Here is a 22,515-nt window from a genome sequence, read left to right as displayed (position 1 = left end):
ACAGGTTTACTTTCAGAAATAAGGACATACTTGCTTTCAGGCAAACCTACCTGCCAGAACACCTCTCAAGGTTGCTCAGATCTGTGCTGGTGGAAGTATGAGTTTACTGCTGGGATCAAAACTTCTAAAAGTCAAACTTTGAAAGGAATTTAGTTTTCAAGGAAGGAAATAGGCACCTTGTGAAATTTTCAGGAGGACCTAATTGTCTTATACTTACTGATCACCGAAGGAATTACTGTAGATGCTTAAATACTCTAAGAAAACCACACAGCCATAAATCCCTAGGCATCCAACTACCTGAAAATATTTGGTTCTCAGACCGTAGAGATATTTAAGAGAGAGATTCAAACACAGACTTAGTGAGCATCTTAGAAATCACGAAAAAAAGGTCACTAACTTTCTTAGCAGATTAACTTCTTTCTTATCATATTATGGTACATTCTATTGCACAGCTCTTTTTGAAATAGCCTACCACAACTGATGTGCAAAAAATAATGATTGACTAAGAAGAAACATGCTTTAAAAATTCAGGACAAGATATTTAGGCTAATAACATTTCTGAATAGCTTGTTTAGGAGAAAAGGTACTTATTTGTACATGTTTGGCAAGCATGCTATATTACATCTACATGAAAAAAAGAGCAGGAACAAGCAAAGCATTACATGATATTAAATTAGATCAGATGCTCTTCTTGAATAATGCATTCAGCTACATTTGTTCCAATTTCAGAACTGAAAAATAATTATTAACATGCTATATTTAAAATATGAAATATTTAACGAAACTGAAGATGTTAGCAATGAAAGACTGATTTCACAAAACCACTGAAAAGAAAACCATCAGAGAATTAAAAAACCAAGAATGTCAATTAAGAATATATCACTGACAAGGGATGCAACAGTACAGAAAGCTGTACAGACAAATTGTGTGTATTTCAGCCTGCACATGGTATATACAGGCAGACACTTATTTTGGTTTAGGACATTATTGTTTCAAGTATTAGTCCAGTAGTAATGTCTATACATTACAAGAGTGCTGAAGCTAAACTGGGACAACAGCAATTACTCTGGCAGATAATCAAATTTTAGTTTAATATGAGGGAGGAGGAATGACATTAATCAGCCCATGATGGAGTATGGTGGCATGTGATCCAGGTTAGGTTGCCAATCATGGCAGCAAGTGCCAGAGCAGTAAGAGTGGTAAGAAGAAATTAAATATTTTAGTTTTAGTGTAGTTGTCTGGTAGGGGAAAAAAATCCCTACTTCTTAAGGCCTTGGTATAATTTCTTCGTAAATGTTTTTTTCTATTGCAAATACCAAATGTGGAATACCGTAGAAATTCCATTAAGTTGTTTCAAATTTAAGATTAAGGAATATGTAAATGAAAGACATGTTATTTTTCATATAAAAGTGAATGTTCCAACATAAGCAGCCATGAGGAAATATCTTACAACATTATCAGTCATATAGAAAACCCTGACACGCCAGACTGTCTTCTATTCATCATAGCTACACTAACTTGAAAACAGTGTGGAGATCCAGGATTTAGCTCTGCTCTATGTAGGACTGCACATTTTTCCTTTCCTAACTATCATTTATTTTATGTAATGTAATTGAGATAAATTTCTGACACTACCATAGCCACGTGGTTATATTCAAGTTGGCTGACCTATGTAGGTCCTGTTGTTATGATGAGCTGAGGCAGCCTTAACAAAGCTAAATGTTTTAAAAAGCTTACTGTACAGATTTATCTGAGTCTAATAAGATTCTCAGTGGCTAGTTTTCAAATCAACCTCGGATATATATTGTAAAGTAGTACTTACGTGTAATCCAAATCTCCAGACTCTTGTTTTTGAAGTGGAAAGGAAAAAAATAAAATAACTTTGCATGTTGGGAGTGAACGTTGAAGTTAAGAAGAATTTATGTTTCAGTGATATAAACCTGATTATTCCATTTTCAGATACAGGGAGATTTGCATAGCATTTTAAGTATTTCTTAAAGGAAGTTTAGGAAATTCATCTGCTGTTTTTCTTTACAAAGTCTGCATTATGATTAGTTCTTGCAAAGAGTTATCTGTAGATCAATACATATCTGACAGGTTACGCACTGTCCCACTGTACCTGGGAACCAACTGAGCTTTTTCTTTCATTTGGGCAATTCTGTGTGATGGTTTTCCAGATGGAGTGTTTTTCATGATCTTCACATTCAGCTGTCGTACTGATTCAGTGATGCGTACACATGTGCTGGTATACCAGAAGTATTTTTTTATTATTATTTATTTTTGCTTTGCAGAAGTGCAAAATTCGAAATCGAGCCAAGGCAGGTCAGAGTTCACATTGACTGAGCTAACTGGTGCTTATCCTTCTTTCAAGCAGTGAAAACCTTAGATCGACTAGCAGTACACCGAAATAAACTGTATATCATAAATCAGAAATACTTGAGAGACAGCTGGGGCAAGGCTGGTATTCAGACTTCAGTGTTAGGAGTTGTCAGGTGGAATAGTACATTCATGACTTTTTTTCCCCCGTTTGCATCAGATACAGCTGTATTTTAATTATATTTTAATATAATCAAAACTAAGCCTTTAACATAAAAAAGATTTCCTATGGTTTACATTTGCACACTGCTCTCAGTTACATTATTGCTTACTCTATGAGATTTATAATGTTTAATATAGTTATCAATATGTTTTCCTTCCAAGGTCATTTAGACTTTGCTTACTATCTTCAGGTTGTTTGAAGGCACCCTATTAATATTTAAATGTATTTTTCTAATCTTTTGAATTCAAAACTACAATCACAGAATGTTGTTTCCTTTCTCCTTGTTTCTGTAGCTGCTTTTCATGGGTTTCACCCTCTTGCTGCTGCTGGAGAGGAGGATTTAAAGCGACAGATAACACAGCACTCGGATCAATTATTTTTACTGTATGGCTACTTTCTGCCCGTTTTTCAGGCCTGCTTCCCCCTCCCCCCCTCGTTTTCTTAAGTGGTTCAAACTCCTTTTAATTCATAAGGAAACGTGTTAGGCATAACATTTTTTTTTAAACCATGATATGTTATGATGTCTTCTTCAAATTGTATTCTTTCTTTGTGTAGATACTGCAGTGTTGGGAGCAATTAACATAACTCAGAGAACTAATTTCCTGTGGTTCTTTAACTCTGTATTTATGGCTTTCAAAAGAATGGATCTGTACTCTAAGGATTAGTACAGTCTATAAATTTTAGTTGTCAGAGTTCTTTCTTTTAAGGAATTAAGATAAGAAAAATTCAGTGGTGGTTGGAGATCTCAGGAAAAAAATACACTTTGTGCATTTTTTCCTTCTTTTTTCCTACATTAAAAACCATGCTTTTAAGTTTTATTACAGGAGTACTCATAAATCTTCCTTATAGCTGGGTCTATCACACAAATACCTTCCTTTCTGAATTTTTTTGGACCCAGATTAGCATGACCTAAACCCGGGCAGCATTCCAGTCGCATTCCTCGAGCCACGATCTGTCCTGCTGAAACTGGTCAGGGGGAACGAAGTTAACAATATTAACGTGGACATAAAACCATTCAGTTTGGTTCAGGTAACAACTTTTGCCAAGATAAGAGGTTCCCCGCCCTCCCCCCTTCCCCAAGGCTGAGCAGTTTGGGGGTGGGCGGAGGAGAGGGGTGGAATTCCCCAGGTGACGGTCCTTGAGGCCGTTAGTGGCCGTTGGAGCCGTTAAAGGCTCCTCAGTGCCCTGGCAGCAGCCTGGATCGCAACAGTACCTAAATCTGCTATTTGTACCGGGAAATTGTTGCTAAAAACCATGCATCCGAAATCGAGGTAAGTTCTGGGGCTGTAAATGCTCAATTGAGAAACATTTATTTGCCAAACCACTTTTAGTAACCCTTCTTAACTTGAAAAATGGCCAGATATAGTTTCTTGCTGTTTTGTACTCCTAAACGTCTAGATTTTTTTGTTGTTTCTTTAATGCTCTGTGCTTTGCTCATTCACTGATTCTTTAGCTATTAATCTTGTGAGATGTAGGGTTTTGTAAAAGGCTTTTTGAAAGAGAAAGATAGCAACAAGTGAATTTGCTTTATTCAGTATGGTGGTAATGTTTTCCAAGAACTTACAAGAATTTAATCAAATTAAGCAGGTATTCCCCTCCCCCCCCCCCCCCCCACACACACTTCTTTTCTTAATGGACTAGTGAGCTTTCAGGTGTTCTTTTCAAAGTCTCTCAAGCACCTAGCTGGCAGCCACAGAAGACAGTGTGAAAGGTCCTGTTGAGCAGAGCTTAACAGTTTTCTTCTTCCTATCAAACGGCCTTGCTTCCTTTGACCTTTAACAAGTCTCCAAAACAAAAGCCTCTCCAAGCTTATCTCCTTTTATGAAAAATTTGCAGGTTGTTGTAACTTAAAAAATGCTATCTGAGGATTCACCACTTTGGATGCATGTCATTGAGACTTAATGTTTTGTTCGTCAACTCTTATAACCGATTTCAGTTTTCATCTGTGCCTGTCTAGCTTTGCCTCTAATATCTCAAAGTTGTCATAAATAGGTAGGTGTGCTGCTCTTTCTCTATGAGAATAAATGCAAATGGAAGGAGTACGATTACTGTACTTAGGTTTCTGAAACTGTTTCGATTCGTAGACTCTCCTCTCCCTCATGATCTCTTTCTATACGAAGCAAAATAATTACTCACAAGGAAATATAAGTTTTAATGCATTTTAGCTGTTTTCTAATGTAATTTAGCAGTGACAATATTAGAGTAGCCAGTACCAGCAGATTTAGAGAAGTATTTTGTAACCAGCAATCGAAGACTATTGCTCAGACATTTCTATTCTTATAATTGTAAAATGGTTTCCTAATCTATTCTTATGCTTCTGTGTTGCTTACTTCTCTGGCTAAAAATCCTGATTATGTTTTTAAAATGGTTATAGTTTATATGAAGGAGTGGAGACATGCAATTTACTTATACACAAAACATGAAGCTAGGGTAAAAGTCTATCAATATGCATAATCTGGTTCTGGAAACTTCTGGTTAAGTGCTGATACACTCTGCACAGTTGGCCAAAATTCTTTGTTGGCTGTCGATAGCAGATACCACACACTGTATCTGTGTGCTTTTTTTTACCCTCTTATCGAGGGGGAGGAGGTGGGACTGAACAAAGAAACATCCTGCTGCCACCACCAGTAGGGTGCGGGGGGAATCCTACTTAATCAGATTCTGAAGATCTTACCACTGTTACTAGGAAAATAATTTTACTTTCTAATTGTATCTCTTAATCATACATACAATAAATAAGATGCTTTTTGAACATTGAATAAAAAACATTGTTATAGAATGTATATGTTCCATCATTCAGGCCACATGAAAAAGAGGAAGAAAAGGCTTTGAGGGAAAGGCTTTTAACTGTTGGCTACCTGCACTGTGCTGACAAAACCTACAAAGAATGCATTGGTGTGACTCCTGTGAGTCTAAATAGGATAAAATAGGATTCAAATTCAGCAGTAAAAGGGAAGGATGAAATAAAATCTTGTGAGCCTGTGTGGCCTGTCTGTAGCTACATAGTGGCCATGGAAATGGCTAAGACTTTAGGGGTGTGCTGCACTGTAAGGGTGTTTCTATTTATTGTATCCAGGTTCTACAGAGAACTAAAATATAGTTGTAGACACAGAAGGCTGCCATTTTCTCTGAAGAATCAGTAGGTGAATCAGTCACTTAGCTAACCAAAGAAGTTGTTTGGTCATGTTATACATTGTACCTACCTGTGGTGAGTTACTCCACAGGTGTGGAGTCCACAGAAAAGCAGATGCGTGAGCTAATAGTGTTTTGAGGGTAACAGGATTACTCAAACCTCTCATAACTAAGTGTTTCAAGATGTCATGAGAATCTGACAGACCCCAGTACATCACCTTCTTTCTGCCCTATTTCTAAGCTCTTGCTCGTAATTGTGGGAACCAGAAACTTCTCTCTTACTAATCAAAGTGGAGACAGATAGCATCAGCAAGCCTAAGCCTGTAATTTCCACGAACTCCCTCTTCCTGTGTCCCTCATCCTTTTGTGTGTATTTAGTATGTGATATGTAGTCAGAAGGCATAGGAGTTATGAATTAAAACTCAATAGACTAGCATGAGGGTATGTGGTGGTGCCTATAAGCCAATAGAAAGTATGCTGTGAAAGTTGCATAGCTTCCCAGCCCACTATCCGTATGCTGGCTGCTGTAGCTCAGAGTGTCTGCTGAGACTTTTCTAAGAGCACTGCCAGTGAGGCAGATTTGGCAAAAATCTTAAAAGTCAGAAGAAGGTGGAGGAAGGTGCAAATGTACAGAATGAATTCTGCCAGCAGTTACGTGTCCCAGCATGAATCAATTAGTCCTTTCTTATTCTCAAGTAAGTTTTGAGGTAGCTTGGCATGCGTAATAACTGACGCACAAAAGATACTTAGCACTCTCTTGTAGTGGTAATAATCTCCAACCCTATGGTGCAAACTAGGTACTTTAAAAGAATTTAGGGGAAGAAAAAGTAATTGAAAACTAGGTAGTTCTAAGGAATTCTGCTGTCCTAATCCCAGTCTGGTTTGAAGAGCAGAAAATGTGAGGTGTCTTAACGTCTGTGTATTCTCACTTACGGAACAGTTGGGATGTTTTTTGGTGTATGAAATTGGCTGAATCTCATTCTGCAAACTTTGTATCCAGGCTCGGAATGGTAAGCCAAATGAATACCTCATGGGGACTTGCATTTTAACTAGAGAGCTAAGGAAAAAAATGCTGTGCCTGTAGGACTTGCTGTCTGTCTCTCTTGTTGACAGTGTTCCACTTTATATAGATGAATACACATTCACTGGAGCGATGAGCTAAATGAGTTTGTGAATAGCATAAGTTACCCTGAAACTACAATTTTCATGTGAGGAAACTATTTTTGGAAAAAAGGTTGCCAAACCTCACTAGAAATAAGGTAGTGATAGACCCAGGCAATTAGAGCTTCCCATGCCTACTGCTTCCTTTAGTTTCTATTGTGATTAATTGCCGTAAAACAGAGATTAAAAAAGAAGGGAGCAAAGAGGGTGTTTTTTCTCCTCCTCCTCCTCCCCTTCCCCAATGGAAAAATTTATTCAAGCGTAGGCCTGAATCTCAGTATTTGCCATGTGTTGCAGATCTCTGAGTCTCTGCAGAACCCCATGAGCTTCAGTAATATGCTCTGCGGGGTCTCAGCTATGTGCCTTTGCAGGACCTTACATGCAGGCATTCTTCTTTAGCCACTACTGGTTGTCTCAGAGGCTGATTCATACCCTTTCCCTGGCCTAACTTTTCCCCTCTCAGATCTAGGGAGGGCTCCCATGGAGCTCAAGAATAGCCTCCTGTGTGGTGTCAGAAATAAAACCTGGGGACAGCTTGCAGAAGTGAAATTGAAATGCAATTTTTACTGCAGACACTGTAGGAAAACAGTCTGTTCCTTTTCTTTGTGTTCCACAGTCTCTCCTTAAATATTCACAGTACTTTCATACCTGCTGTATAGGGCTATCCACACAGGAGGAACACACCAGCTTGGGCATAATGCCATATCAGTACATCTCTGTGACTTCCAGGTCAGCTTTGGCTCTTATCCAGTCAGCTCAGGGAACCACTAGGGGTTGATCTGCACCTAGCCTAAAATACCTTGTGAGTATATTGTATTATACAACTACACGTGTCATGTTGTTGTACCTAACTTAAGTAATTTTTGGCTTTAGAAGTATCTCCTAAGAGAGAAGGCCAGTGCAATGCTATTACTTATTATTGCCCTTGTAATCCTGTCCTTGCTGGATTCTTTCTGAACTCTCAAATTCTCTAAGCTGTCAGGTAAAACAAACCACAAATAAAGAAAGGTTAGAATGTAAAATCTGCAGATCTGTGTTAAAATGCTACTTTGTCTACTACCAAAATCATATATTACAAAGGTGAAGGGAACCATTAGAGAACAGGTGCCCTGAATGAGGAAAGATTTCAGACCCTGGACCTAGAAGCCTCCTTGCTGATTTATTTAAGAAAACTGCAGTAGTTAGTACTTGATTCAAAGCAAAAACAGAGTTTCTCTACTCTTCATCTTCAAGTAAAGATGAATGAGCTTTCATAATGGACCTTGCCCTGCCAATAGGAATAAATGACTGTGATTTCTGAACATTTTCAAGGAGACCTGGAGACTCAATATGCAAAATCTTTCATTCTATCATTGAAAGTGCAGCCTTGGATTATTACTGACAGCCAAGATGCAGTTAAAGTAAAGGTCATGCAGACTATTGACAATAATAAATTCCAGGATTTGCTATCTTTTTGCTGAGGCCTGCATTAGGCCATGCATCAAAAGCCTGCATTAAAAAAAAAAATGGTTTGCTCTCGCCCAATAAAGAATGCAATATACATTTTTCAAGTTTGCTTTTTGAATGAACTAGTAAAAGCCTCTTGCATCTCACTTTCATCTTCTAAATTAACATACTGAGAACTGTGTACCAAACAATGACTTTAATCCTTTGAACCCACCCAAAATGTATAATTGAAGTTACATAAAATAATCTCTTGCTAGTAGGTGTAGAACTCAGCATGATGGCATATGTGAATAAAGACTGAATATAAATATTAGCAAGTTAATTCAGTTTTCAGCGTGTAAGCCTGAGGTAAAACGTCTTTAACATTGCAGGTTAACTAATTGCTTGTTCCTAATTGAGAAACAAATATCTGTTGCTTTGAAAGTCACAAATAGTAATAAAGATGTTGTAAACAAAGAAAAATTAAGTGGGCAAAAATGCAACATGCACAAAAACAATAACTGACAAAGTCTGTGTTTTGGTTATTGATGATGATGATAAACAGTATATGCAAGAACAACTATCTGAAATTAAGTAAGACTATCTAAATGAACTATAATTTCACTGCTAAAAGTATGAAACTTTCCTTTGAGAGTGTTACTGATTTCAGTTTTTGAAGGGAAAGCATCACTTTGAGTGTAATGGATGCATTTGGTTTTCATACGTAGATTTGTCAACATTGGATATTTATTACAATTTTATGAGTTGTTCAGAGTGTTAGTCCACAGGGGGCTACAGTATAAATGCAACCTTACCCTAACAAAAAGGGTTAAGAAAAGTTTTTGTAGCTGTCTACCTTTTGAGGCTGGCAAAATAAAATGCATGTGAAGTACCAGCTTGAGCAGGCAGCCTTGCTACAGGAGTGTTTGCCCAACAGAAGCTCAACGGACCCCATCAAGTAACAGAATTTTCAAGAGATGGTGGTAACTGCTGATTCAAACTGACAACCTAGAAATGGAAGATACTATTTTCTATTATCAGCTGCATGGGTTATTCTACTCTCACACTAAGTATAGAGGGAATTTACATAGTACATGCATCAAGTTTAAGGTACTGTTCAAGTGTGGATTTACTTTTGTATGCATCAGATTTTTAATGGTTGTATTTAATTAATCTCGTTTCAGCTAGGGTGTGGGGAAAGCAATAGAAAGAGTATCTTACAACTTAGCTCCTACATCACCTATAAACAAACATAATTAAGTATTTCTTGGAGCACACAGGACTATAAGAATGCATAGGGGATCTTCTGTTTCACACAGTTACTTCCCTCCTTCCTGCCCCTCCCCCCCATTAACTCGTGTAGGATTTGGCCCATAGATACAATTTAAAATTACAGAATACTTTCTATGTTCTAAGCTATTCCAGTGTTATCTCATTACATAATGGCTAAAATAAGGAAGGCATGTTTACTGACACAGTATCAGAGAGTTAAAGTAAATCAGTAGGACACGCAGAATGTTTGAAATTGCCATAGATATACTGAATAAAATAAGACTGTTAGATCAGACTGGACTTTCACCTGAGTGATACTAACTGAGTGTATGATAAGATGAATACTAAAACACGGTCAACTGAAGATCTTCATATTCTTTTGGAGCTGCAATTGGGTTATACTCTGACATTCCTTTAAAAATTCCTAAAACTAACTGTTCCTCCTTCCCACTTCTCTCTCTCCTCCAAAAAGTAAACACTCTAAATTTATAGTTTTCCCAATTGCTATGAAAATAATATACATTACTAGATAATCCAGAATTCAGATCTAAAACGTAAGAAGGGATAACAGGTGACATGACAACGAGCTGTGAAAGAAAAGTTGATCTTTCAGAGGCACTATAGGGACAATCAGCTCTTCTGTGTATATCGCTAGCCATTTTAAAGGTCATATTGGTTATGGAATACTGGGATTTAAGGCTTCATTTCTAGTAAATTCTAAGCACTCTCAGTTTTTGTTAGCAGGGGCTGAATAACCTTCAAAAAAGACCGTGTTTTCCTTTGTTTGCAGATTTCTTAATAATACAAAAGACTTTTGTACGAAAGGATTTTAAAAAAGAAACTCCTGCAGGAGTGAAAAATAGAAGAAAGACAGCATATACTATCTATGTATAAGTAATATAAGTAATCTTAATAGTCAATACATTGGTTTCAATACCTGGATACCAATGTTTTCTAGCTTGGAAAAAAAGCAAGGGGAGGAAAGTTTTCGACAAATAGAAGTTTTTAGCTTGGTTTTTGTAATGAGAATTTTAACCTCTTTTGATTATGTATCAAAAGAAAAATAACTTGGCTAGCTGTTTATAGCATTCCATGTATTAAATACTAACTTTCAGAAATAACAACTTTTATCAACTGATAAAAATTTAAAACTTAAAAGACAAACTGTCCTCGGTGTACTGCAAACACTACTTACAGGGAAGACCATTAGAGCTACTTCAAAGTAGAATATCTCTTAATAGTATGCGGAGGCCTGTAGGAGCAGGAGAAGAATGCTTATTTGCCTCCCCCCCCCCCCCCCCCCCCCCCCCCCCGGTCTCTTGCTAGTATTGCCCCTTCCAAATGCTTTGTTACTATGGTAACAATGATGTCATGGTTACAGCCCAGGCTTCTGCTAGTGCAAATACTAAAAGAGATCTAAATGTTGATTTATTAATTTTATTTTTATTTTTATTTTTTTGGTTGTAACCAGCTTTTAAACAGGGCAATTTTAAGCAGCCGAACTGGGTCCTAACACAAAGCCTGTCTTAAACACCACATCAGATTATTTCTGTGAGCTTTTCAGAGGGAATTAAGTTTTTCCCTTTATAAACTTCTATTACCAAACTTCCCAAGGTAACTGTGGTGAGCTCATGTCCCCCTTGAAGCTCTCCATTTGCATTATTTCCCTTTAAGAATTATACAAATTGACTTATTGTGCTATGATCCAGCTGTTAAAAAGAAATTTAGGTATGCTCAGAGGCAGGCCATTAGTACAAAAAAGTCTTTCTAACACACCCCGTTGCTGTGGTAGAAAATCCTGCTAACCTGAAGAATTGATCATTGATCACACTGGTCCTTGTCTCCCCTTTGATGCATCAGCAGTGTTTGGAGGTGGCTCAGGATCCTGAGGTTGCCTACACAGGTGTGCAGTGGCTATCTCAGGCTATCTCAACACATTATTGCTGTTTTTCAGGCAATTAGGCTCAGGGAACAATGTGTACTCAAAATGATGTGTATTGGAACTAAGTCTTGGAACTATCTTTTTTTTTTTTTTTTTTTTTTTTAATTAAATGGTTCTTTTTATGTATTCTAAATGTACCAAGGAGGCCTGTCAGCTGACCTGTGCTTTGAACCTTACCAAATGCATTTAAAAAGTTCTGATATATTGGAGACTTTGAGTCTAAACATAGTAGTTTTATTTTACTTCTGGGATTTGTTGGAGGAGGAGGAATAGATCTTGTGTGTATTTTTTTATTACTATTATTCCAAGTTAAAAAATTATATTGCTTACTCAATGCCCTAAAATGCCTTGCATGAATCATGAAATGATTGATAATAGAAATGTGATTGTATGTACACAGTATTCTCAAGATTCTCATGAGTTCACAAAAACACTTCTAAGATTTTTTTTTTTCTGTTGAAGTTTATTACAATGAATCAATTTTAAGACAGATTATGGCCTGCTTTGTATCATTCAGGATAAATTGCTGCTGTTTCTTCCCATGTCCTTGCATCATGACTATATTCTTTCTTTTGCAAAACAGGTGGTAGAAACTGATGGGTTGTACTTGCAAAGTCTTTTACACTACATGGCGCTTCAGAGCGGTCTTGTCTCCTGTGTTTTTTACATATGGCCTAAGTACCTTTTTCTGAAACTTTTTACCTGCTTTTGCTCAGTGAGGGTTCAGGTCTGTGAAGGCAAGCATTCAGAAACATTAATATTAATTTCCAGGCCCTGATCAAACATACTGAATTACAACTATGATGCTTCCAATTATGTAGCTTTCAGTGTTTTTAAAGCAGTATTGCTGTGGCAAGAAAGCTGCCAATTTCCTCTTGCCGATGGTTTCAATATCTCTGTATCTGCAGTCTGCTGTATGAGTTCTGTATTATTTGTGACTGCCCTTGTAATAAATATCCAAAGGGGCAGTCTTGGCAAGTGGGTAGGGATTGCTCACAGTAGACTGAGGCTACTAGTATGGCATCAACATCTTTCACTCACCACAGTGCTTAATTCTTCATATGCAAGTCTCTTCCACATCAGATGTGCATAAAAAGGTATGAATAACTGAGTGCAAGGGTGGTGGCTTGTTTTGTTGGCACAGCTACTTTAGATTTATATGAACTTTAATATATTGTTCAAGAATTCAGCTTTTGCTTCAGATATTCAGGTGTAAAAGAAGAAAATGGGCATCCTGCATAAACTTTGTCTAACAGTGAGTGAGCCGTAGCGTGTTGTAAAGTCCCTGAAATTACTGGTTGGATTTGTGATCCTGGAGATGAAAAAATGTCTTATATTTAGGCCTGATGATATGTAATGATATTTTTATTACATTTTGAATATAGTACACTACCAAAAGGATTCAGCTGCTTAAAATTAGGGTATTTGTGTTACAGGCCTTTATGTGGAAGTTGATTAGTAAAGATAAAAATCCATTTCCTTGCAGTGTACCCTTTTATGGTCATTGTCTCTTTTGAACAGTCAGGTGCAGAATCATCAAGTTGCAAATAGAGATCATATCAGTAGTTCTACATGATGATCTTTCATACAAGATACTTAAACAAAAGGCCTTCAAGGGATTGACTGGGTTGGATACAACCGAAGATCAATGAGCACAGCACTTGTGACGCTACTGGCTTTTCAGTTCCGTTTTCAGTGTGCTGAATGCTTAGCAGCATGTGGTCAGTATCTGACTTTCCAAAGTCACTAACTGAAAATACATGCTTTAAAATGGAATTCTACAATGTCTTACAAATCTGAAACAGGAAAGAGCCGTGCCTGAAGTTCTTAACTTTTGAGCTATCCTTCCTTGCTTCAAAGAGTGCCACAACTAGAGCTAGTTGCTGTATGCTAGGGTCCATGAAGCAGGAAGTCTGTTTTCTAAGTTACTGATCTAAAGTGTTTTCTCTGTAAGATTCAAGTGTCTCCAAGTTTAGTCCTTGAAAGAATTATTTCCCAAATTTTTACAGGTGAATATTGCAACATAATTGGGTTGATGCTTTTAAAAGTTTTATCTCCCTTTTCAAGGAGCTGATGTGCATGCTAGGTTTTCAGTGATACTGTGTTGTTCTCCCTTTGGATCATTACAAGTTACGTTACGTTACATTGGATCATTACACCTGAGTTATCCATGTCTCTTGCTTTTAGGGGGTTTGTAATCCCCCCCCCCCCCGTGAATTCTATATTTCTAGTGTTAACGCTGGATACAAATGTAGTATGTACCTTCTTTGCAAGATGTAGGTGTAGCTTCGAGTGTGTTTGTACCAATTTGACAAAGAAAACTTATGTTAATGTTTGAAACAGGCTGAGAACAAACCTAAGAAATTAATTTTTACAATTCTGTAAAACAAGTGTATAATTACAGTTTTACAGTTGGACAAACTCACAACTGAAGTTATATTTTATATATATATATATATATATAAAAGTTGTATTCAGGTATAATCTCATTTTTCATTTTGCTTTGAAAAAGTTAAAGGAAAAAGGAGATGAAAATAAAATTACAACCAAGAGAAAATGGGGGAAAGTGGAAAAAGATAAAGGAGCTGAGATCACAGAATACTAGAAACAAGAACAAAAAGTTCTCCTGAACCTGGAAAGATAGGAACTATTTCAGCATTTTACAGACTTGTTTCATCCTATCTTTTGGTCTGCAATATAGACTATAATGTATGTTATATCAACATACATGGGATTTTTAACATATGTTATAACATTAATTAGTGTATCAAAAAGTACATAGTAGCTACTGGTGTTATTTGACTTTAAAGGAAATGTTGCGGTGATGTGTGACTACACAGAAATAGAGTAAAAGGAGCTAGTTACTTACCAGATTTTTTTTTTTTTTTAATCCCTCATGCCTGACTCAAAGTAACTAATCCGTGGCCTTGCAGTCATTTTAATTTCAGTGTAATAGATTATCAAGACTATTCCACTTTATATCTATAGAATATTGCATAAGAAAACAATTTTAGACTAGCTTCATTCTAATCAGTCACTAAAAATATATTTCTATATTTCATTTTTAAATGAAACACTAACTGCAGCTTCCTGAGCAGGTAATATGAACAAAGCCACCAATGTGGGATTTACATAAATCAAAAGCAAACAGCTTTTCTAAAGGGTGTGGCCAAATGCTATCGAAGAAATAATATGTAGGTGGGCGATAAACTGCTTTTAAGTCTCACAGTATGGATTAGTTGTGGACTTTCTACAGAAAGAAGGAAGCTGAAAATTAATGGTTATCTACCTTTTCATGAATCTGGATACTAAAGTTTAAACTGATTCCAGAATGATGCTGACTAGTTTCCAAAAACAAACATTTTTACTCTTGGATGCAGTTGTGCATCGGTTTGTTCCTGGAGTCAGTCTGATGGCCTAACCCTGTGTTTTTCTTGTATATGGGATTTTTATGTAGGAACCAATTAAACTATTTGTATGAGGAAGGAATCAGAGTATGCAGAATCAGAGATGGGAAGAATGAAAATCTCCTATGAAAAGAATATGTTAGTAATATACTGAATAATTCTTTAGATGTTGCTGCTGGGAAAAGACCCTTCTGGAAAAACACTCACGTCTTACATGTCCCTGTATGGCAGGGTCTATGTTCCTTCTTATTTCTCAAGGCAAGAGTCTCTCTTGTTCTGAGGGATATTGCTGACTGTTAAGCAATGAGTACTCCGGTAGAAACTCTGCTATGCTTTAGCCAGCAAGGTGATATTTGTGGGGCTGAGGTAGAAGCATCAGGCAAAAGATGACTTTCTAGCCTGGTGAAGAAAGTTCTTAGCTAGAAACTGTAGATCTTCCTTTAAGGAGTAGGCTTTCAGAATTGATTATGTAGCTTATGGTAAATAACTACAGGATAAAAACAGAAATACTCCAGAAATCAGGGCCCAGATTCAGGCCTAGAACCATACTGGGTTTCTTCACCTTTTGAACACTACAGATTTTTTTTATATATATACATACACATATAGTTGCCCTCTTCAGGGCTTATTTTATGCCAAAAGTGCTCACGTTGCCAGTTGCATACTGAACACTTCCTAGGTCAGGATATTTGGGGCTCTGACCAAACTATTGGACTGGGCAGTACTTCTTGGCTTTAGATTTGGGCATATATGCTTATATGCTGGCTGCCTCCCCAGTGCATGCTAAGGAAAGCCCTAGGTCTGAGGGAAGGAAATCTCGGCAAGGAGGTTGGAGGGAGCTATGGCATACTTCAGCCCTGTCCCAGTTCTCTGCAATTCAGGGCTTAGAGCTACAGCTGTGCTGTGGCAAGCACCACTTGCATAGCTGAAAAGTAGCCAGAGGTATATCTAGGCTTCTGAATTAGCTTTGAGTAGACACTAAACCACTGGCAGCTTGGGCTGAGGCACTTCTGAAAAGCACAATAGGGCTTGTCCAAGGAGAGATGTTCTTAGATGTTAATCTTACTAAGGGTTTAGCCCTTGATTCTTATTTAAGAGGTGGTGATAACATTCTGCTTGCAGAGGGAAGGATTTTAATTGGTCTTGATCTTTAGGTGATGTGGTGTTTCTGTGGACTGCTAGTATTGTACATTTTCAAAAAAGTGTACTGTTCTAGGGTGAAATACTAATGTATAAATGTGTAGGAAAAGGAAGAGCCTCCTTAAAAGAGAACAGGCTCCAAAAATTACAGCCAAAACATCAATCCTTTCTTACCAAAGGACAATTAATTCCGCATATAGAATTTGGATTCTAACTGATCATAAATGTATTTTACTCCAAGGACTAATTTAGCAACCAGGGCAGTGGCTGTAATACTGTCCTCATCAGTTATATGATAGATAAAGGCATCTGACATTACCTTCATTTTTTGAAAAGTTTCCAACAGATTCTTCTGTCATTTTGTGACTGTGTTCGATCCTTAGCTTTCAAAAACAATAAAACATGTAATGACTTTGTAGTTACTAATACTGCATATTTATTAAGAACAAAAAATTGTATACCCTGAAGCATAATACTTCATTTATTGTTATTCAGAAGAGTAATACTATTTTTTCATGATGATTTGTTAGTTTAAAAGAACAACCTATTTGCAGAAAACCTGGGGTGAGTAGAGCATCTAATTGCTTTTCTGTAATGTGCATGAGAACGTCGCATTTCTTTTCTGCCTTCAAAAAGACTTAAACATAGTATGAAATTTCAGGAGGAATAATAAGCTAAACTTTTCTTAAGAATTTTCCTGTAGTAATATTTTACATGTTTAGTTATTTATAAAAACTAATTTTAATGCCTAAGCAGTGAGGGTATGTTGACCGTGGTTGAGCCAGGTATAAGCAGACATTTTTCTAGCTTTCTGTGTGCAGTTGTCAGTGTAGGTTAATCCAGACCTGACACAAGTCTCAGATTCACTGTAGGGCCTCTCAGCACAGACTATGCATGTTATGAATAGTGTCAGATAGTATGATGGTTTTGTTTTTGTGATGTAACAGCACCACTGTATCTAGCAGAAAATGCCATTTACTTTATTCTAGGTTGTGAACTTGGAGTACAGGTTTTAAAAACAGAAAAATAAAAAATTTCCATTTAAATATACCCATTAAAGTCCATTTAAAGGTGAAGATTGTTTGCCATCTTTCAGAAATGAAAGGTCATACTATTGTGACTCATAGGTTTTTATTAACTATAAAATAACACAGCAAAAAAAGTCATCAGTGAATTAATCCTGAAAAAAACCTCTACAACCTTTAAATGACACAACATAATATTGTCAGGTAGTCCAAATGTAATTTGAAAACTTGTTTCTTGCAAATACTGGATTTTGTGTGTTTTAGGGACTCTTTAGTTCTGAGACTTCAGCTGTGTGATACTCAGGTATAAACAATATAATACAATTTGATGTGGCTTATATAAGAATGTCATAACTTGCTTCTCTGCAAAGGGATTATACAATAATAAAAGCTGAACAAATTGACTGAAAATACTTTAAAACACACTTTTCTGGAAAGTTTTTTTTTTTTTTTTTTTTTTTTTGCACTCGAGCCAAATCATTCAAGATAAGATCCTATTAATATTGATGCATTGTATAATTCAGGAACCATCTAATAATTCCACTTGCTTTTTTTTCACTCTACTTTGAGCAGAATTTAGATAAAGAGCATGAAGACTTTCCTATTGCTTATAAGTAATAAGAAATTTATATAATTTATAAGCAAGGGAGATTTTAAGTCAGTCTATGGCCAGGTATCTAGAACTCAGAGAAGCAAAATCCCATGGCCACTGGCATCCACAGCATCACTATTTTAGCTCCTTCTAATTTTAAATTTGAGATGAGACCTTTAACAGACTAAAAGAATTGGCTCCAAAATGTCTGTTCTTAATCTGATTTATCCATCTTACTTGAGTAAGTCAGAGGGAGTTTTAACATTCCCTGGGACTTCTGGAACAGAATTGGATCTCTATGTATGACATGGTATGTTCCTCTACATCAATCTGATCTATTTGAGGTGTTTGATATGGGATTAAATGCACCATGCCACAGTGTCTGTCTTTTCTTCTTCTCTGACTCTAAGAGAGTATAGGGTGTCAAACTAAGATATGTATTATCTACAATCTAGAGTCTAAAGATAGGTATGAACTTTGCCTTCAGTACTCTCCAAGCTCCTGTCAGGTCAGTGAAAGGCCTGCCATTAAGTTCTGGGATCCCTAGTGAATCATCTGGGTGAACCTTAGACAAAAGACTGTTTAGCAAGACATTTCTGTTTGGGTTGGGAAAACAGTGTATAGAGTATGAAAGCTTAATGTATCAGAGAATATTTTTTTTCTTTCAAAGCAAAACATTATTGCAGCCTAGGATAACTAGTAGTGAGTCAACTCAGGCATTGAGTTCAGGGTTTTTATATATGTCTGAACTTGCACATCAACTGTGGGAAAATAACAGATTTTTATAAAACTTTGTTTTGTAAGATGCAGAGCAAGGAAATATCCTTGTATCTTGCATTTGATAAAGGCAAACAGACCTTTTTTTTGGGTATTTATTAATGGAAAAATTATGCTTTATTTTTGTTCTATAATTCACTTAGGTATAAATTTTTCAGTAGCCCGTTGAGTGTTTGCTTCTAATATGTTGCGTATCACAAGGAACCAAAAACTGCTGCTATATAGATGGGTGATTTAATTACTCTGCTCTAATGATATTGCCTGAAACTAATGTGCAAAGTATGAAAAAGAATTTTATATTCAGTAACCCTAGTTAATACTTGAGGGCTTTATCTGTCTCTATTTTTCCAATCAATGTAAACCTTAATTTAAGCCAGGTACAGTAAGGTCTTTTATGCTAAACTATGAAGAAATATTCATGGCTTTGATTAATAGTAACTGGAAAACAAGAGTTTGATTTGCTGCTTTTATTTAACATGCACAAAACTTCCTATCATATAATTGGGCATTATGCTGTCTATTCATTTTTAAAACCAAGTAGTGTGGCCATAGAGCAGAGACTTGCTTCAAAGAGTGGAAATATTACCAGTTTTGTTTTTTTTTTTGTTTTTTTTTTTTTTTGTTTGTTTGTTTCAATCTAGAATAATGCTGGAGCAAACATCCCAGTTGCTGAGTTGGCCCCCCCTCTTTTTTTTTAAAAAAAAAAAAACAACCAAGAGGAAAAAATACTGTCTATTATGACTTGCTCATCTTTTCAATAATGAGCCATTGTTAAACAGCAACATCTAATTCAAAATACACTGTAGGATATTTTTCTTTCATGCTACAGTTCTCTCTGTGGTACCCAAATCATACCGTAGTATTTACTAGTGACAGATTGCTTCTTGATGTGTACTAATTCAATATACTCTGCTTTTTTGCTTCCCTGTAATGGTTTATCTGTGTTCCCAAACAGTAACTCTTGATGATGGATGTAATGCAGAAGTAGACTTAGCCAGTAACCTAAGACTTAGGTTGTAGACTGTGGACTAGGTTAAGCTGTTTAACTGACCGTATGCCAGTAGTGTTCCCCTCCCTCCCCTCTCCCCCCCCCCCCCAAAAAAAAAAGAAAAAAAAAAAAAAAAAGCTTGTGACACCATTTTAAGACAGATTAAAAGCCTGCATAGTGTAAACATCGTATTTTTTAAAGTATATGATACTTAATATTATGTTAACCAAACTTAATCATGTGCCTACTCTCAGTATGAATGAAATCCCTAAACTTGGGAGGGCCTGCATGTGTTCTGTCTCTACTGAGGTATTCAACACTTAAACAGAAAGCCTGAGAGCTGAACAGTTACATGACAACTAGGTGATCCAAGATATCTACTGAAATATCTTGTGAATTCATTATGATTTAATTTAGAAGATTTAAAGTTTTCTAGAGAAAATCAACAGGTTTCTGTAGGATACAGTGGTTGCATATGTCTCTGACAGAAAGCAATACTTCAGATTCTAGAAGTGGATTGTTTTGGATAATTCCAAGAACTCTGAAAGTTATTACTTTTAAATACTGTTTCTAGTAATTGTGCAACTGGATGTGTGATACAGTAGGTGATGTTATAATCTGGTTTAATAGTTAGACTGATTGAAAAAAATCAGTTAAGTTTAGTAAGTTAGTAAATCGTGAAGATGGAATTGCTTCTTTAGATTTGCATTCTCAGCAGAAACATGGTACTTGTTTTCTGTCATGTCCTCCTGCCCTTTCTTGTCCCACTTACTTCACAGCAAAGGTCAAATCTTTCAGTGAATGATGGTTCACAGGTTATGAACTCTGGCAACCCTGGGCTGAATGCAGGAAGTGAAACCTGTGCCTAGTCACAGCTGGAAAAGGCTTTACTGTTGTTGTGGGTTTGTATGTAAGTATATGCATGTATATGTCTTATAAACATGAATAAACATATACAGATAATCTCATTCATAGTTGACATTTTTTCCATTTCAAGGATTCAGTTAGTCTTTTATCTCTGCTGATGTCTGCTGATGTCTACAAGTTAGATTCAGTAACAGTAATACATATTTAGATGCAGATAAGGATTCAGGTGCTAGCAGAGTTCTCAGCTGGAAGTCACTGAATGGACAAAATTACCAAAACCATCATTTATACTAACACTGTCAATGTGGAAAGCAAAAAAAAAAAAAAAAAAAAAAAAAAAAAAAAAAAATATATATATATATATATAAAAAAATTATATAGCTATGAGAAGAAAAAGTACTGCAGTCTGGGCTTTACCAAAATGCCTTGGGTTGTCTAAGGATTTTTGTTGAAGGGCATTATTTCTCAGCTAAATAATGCAGATAAATTGTATGCTTAGTACAGCTAAAGTATTTCTATCTGCAGTTCTCTTATTTTACTCTTATGTTCACCATTCTGAATATTTTTCTTACATATTAAACAGTAATGTTTAACAAAATATAAAAACTTCTGCACTGAAGATGCACCCATACTGTGTTTTTGAGGATACAACCATTACACGATATCTCATCTAAAAATCGTAGTTCCACTCAGTTAGCCCAGAAACAGCTATATTGCTTCCAGACCTAATCTAATACACTATGCATTACACCATATAGTCTTACACAGATCTTCGCTAACAGTAGTTCAAATGTATTTATGGGATATTATGAGTTTCATGCAATGATAGAGAATGTGCTTTATATTAAAATACAAATGACTTTTGTAATTTTAAATTAAAGCAATCAACAAGGTGGAGTTTAGCTAACAGACCTTCAGTCATGATCGCAGAACAGCTGAATTTATTCACATGCTGTTGATGTCACCTATGTTCTGGGAGAAGGGGAGAAGTATCATTTTGCAGGTATAACCATGAAACTAAGTTCAAACCTCAGCTACAGGCTTAGTTTCTTTTCAGAGAAAGATTAAGGCTTGTAACTATTCAGAGTTTAACTCCTCTTTTATGTAATTCTTCACAGGCACACATCAGTAACATTGAGTGATCTGCAAAAGCTGGTCCCAGTCAAATAATCTGTTTGCAGTTTTGGCAAGTAGGGGAAAAAAGTAAACTAACACAAAACCTGTGCAAATTATCCTTTCAGACTGGAGAAAGCTTCCTTAACGACTATGATCCTGAAATTTATTTTGGCATCACGCTGAATAAGCAGCTCAAAAGCAGTACCCAGTGCAACTCAGTAGTGTGTGTGAGAGCGAGCGAGCGCACTAGTGAGACCAATGTTGGCCTATTAAGAGATAGGAAATTATGGCTTATCAAAGCTTTTGAGAATTGAAAGGGATGTGTAGGGGGAGAGCTTTTTTTTTTCTTTTTTTTTTTTAAACATAGGAAGATGGATGCTACCGCCTGCTCCAATGATATAGTAAGATAAAATAAGAGAAATAGAAGCATGAGGAATTGCGCGTTTTTGTTTCTTGAGTAGTACTGTTTCGTTAGACAAAGATATCTTTAGAAGATCTTAGGAATGATGTGATATATTCTGGGTTGTATGAAGTGGATAGACCAAGCTGGAAGGCTTCTCAAAAGGTTCTGCTTTCTTCATAAAGACTCCCCAGGTTTGGCATGTGGGGTGAAGTTCTAGGGCCTGTGTTACATGATTGGGCAGAACTGTGCACTATGGACTTAGGGACCTGTGATGAGGAGGTGGAGGCAAACAGCAGCTTTATTGAAGTGCTGCCTCCGATAAGTACACAGTTACGGAAACCTGTGGAGAACTTCCCTGTGTGGCCTTCTATTGCAGTGGGAGCTATCTGTTCCAGCAATAATCAACAGGTATCAAACTGAACATATGCAGCTCTTTTGTGGAAAAGCTTATGGCCAGATATATCTACTGCTGCTTATCTCCAGTGAAATGAAATGTAAACCTCAGTGCTGCTGTTCACACTTTAACTTTAAATTCCTCTTCCTGAGCACGAATGTTTCTTGCATCATCTGTGTGTGTGTGTGTGTGTGTAGAGGAACTAACCACTCCCTTTGACAGACATGTGTATAAACACTTACACATGCATGGTCATATGTGTATATATACACAGGTATCTCATTAAAGAAATGCATTTTCTAAATACTAAGTTTCATGCATACTTAATTAATTCA

At 36.5% G+C, this 22,515-nt stretch overlaps 1 long non-coding RNA gene across 1 annotated transcript in view; it reads left to right on the top strand.

Annotated features, from left to right (window-relative positions):
• The first annotated feature begins 3,742 nt into the window (after positions 1-3,742).
• The window catches only part of LOC134140326 (uncharacterized), a 158,559-nt gene continuing 139,786 nt past the window's right edge, over positions 3,743-22,515 (top strand). Inside the window, exon 1 of the long non-coding RNA XR_009958386.1 lies at positions 3,743-3,810. This is a non-coding gene — a long non-coding RNA (uncharacterized LOC134140326). The remainder of the gene's footprint in view (positions 3,811-22,515) is intronic.

Source organism: Rhea pennata, chromosome 4 (assembly GCF_028389875.1).
Source record: "Rhea pennata isolate bPtePen1 chromosome 4, bPtePen1.pri, whole genome shotgun sequence".
In the NCBI taxonomy this organism is placed as follows: domain Eukaryota; kingdom Metazoa; phylum Chordata; class Aves; order Rheiformes; family Rheidae; genus Rhea; species Rhea pennata.
The sequence above is the reverse complement of the archived record's forward strand: the minus strand, read 5'-3'. Positions and strand labels throughout refer to the sequence as shown.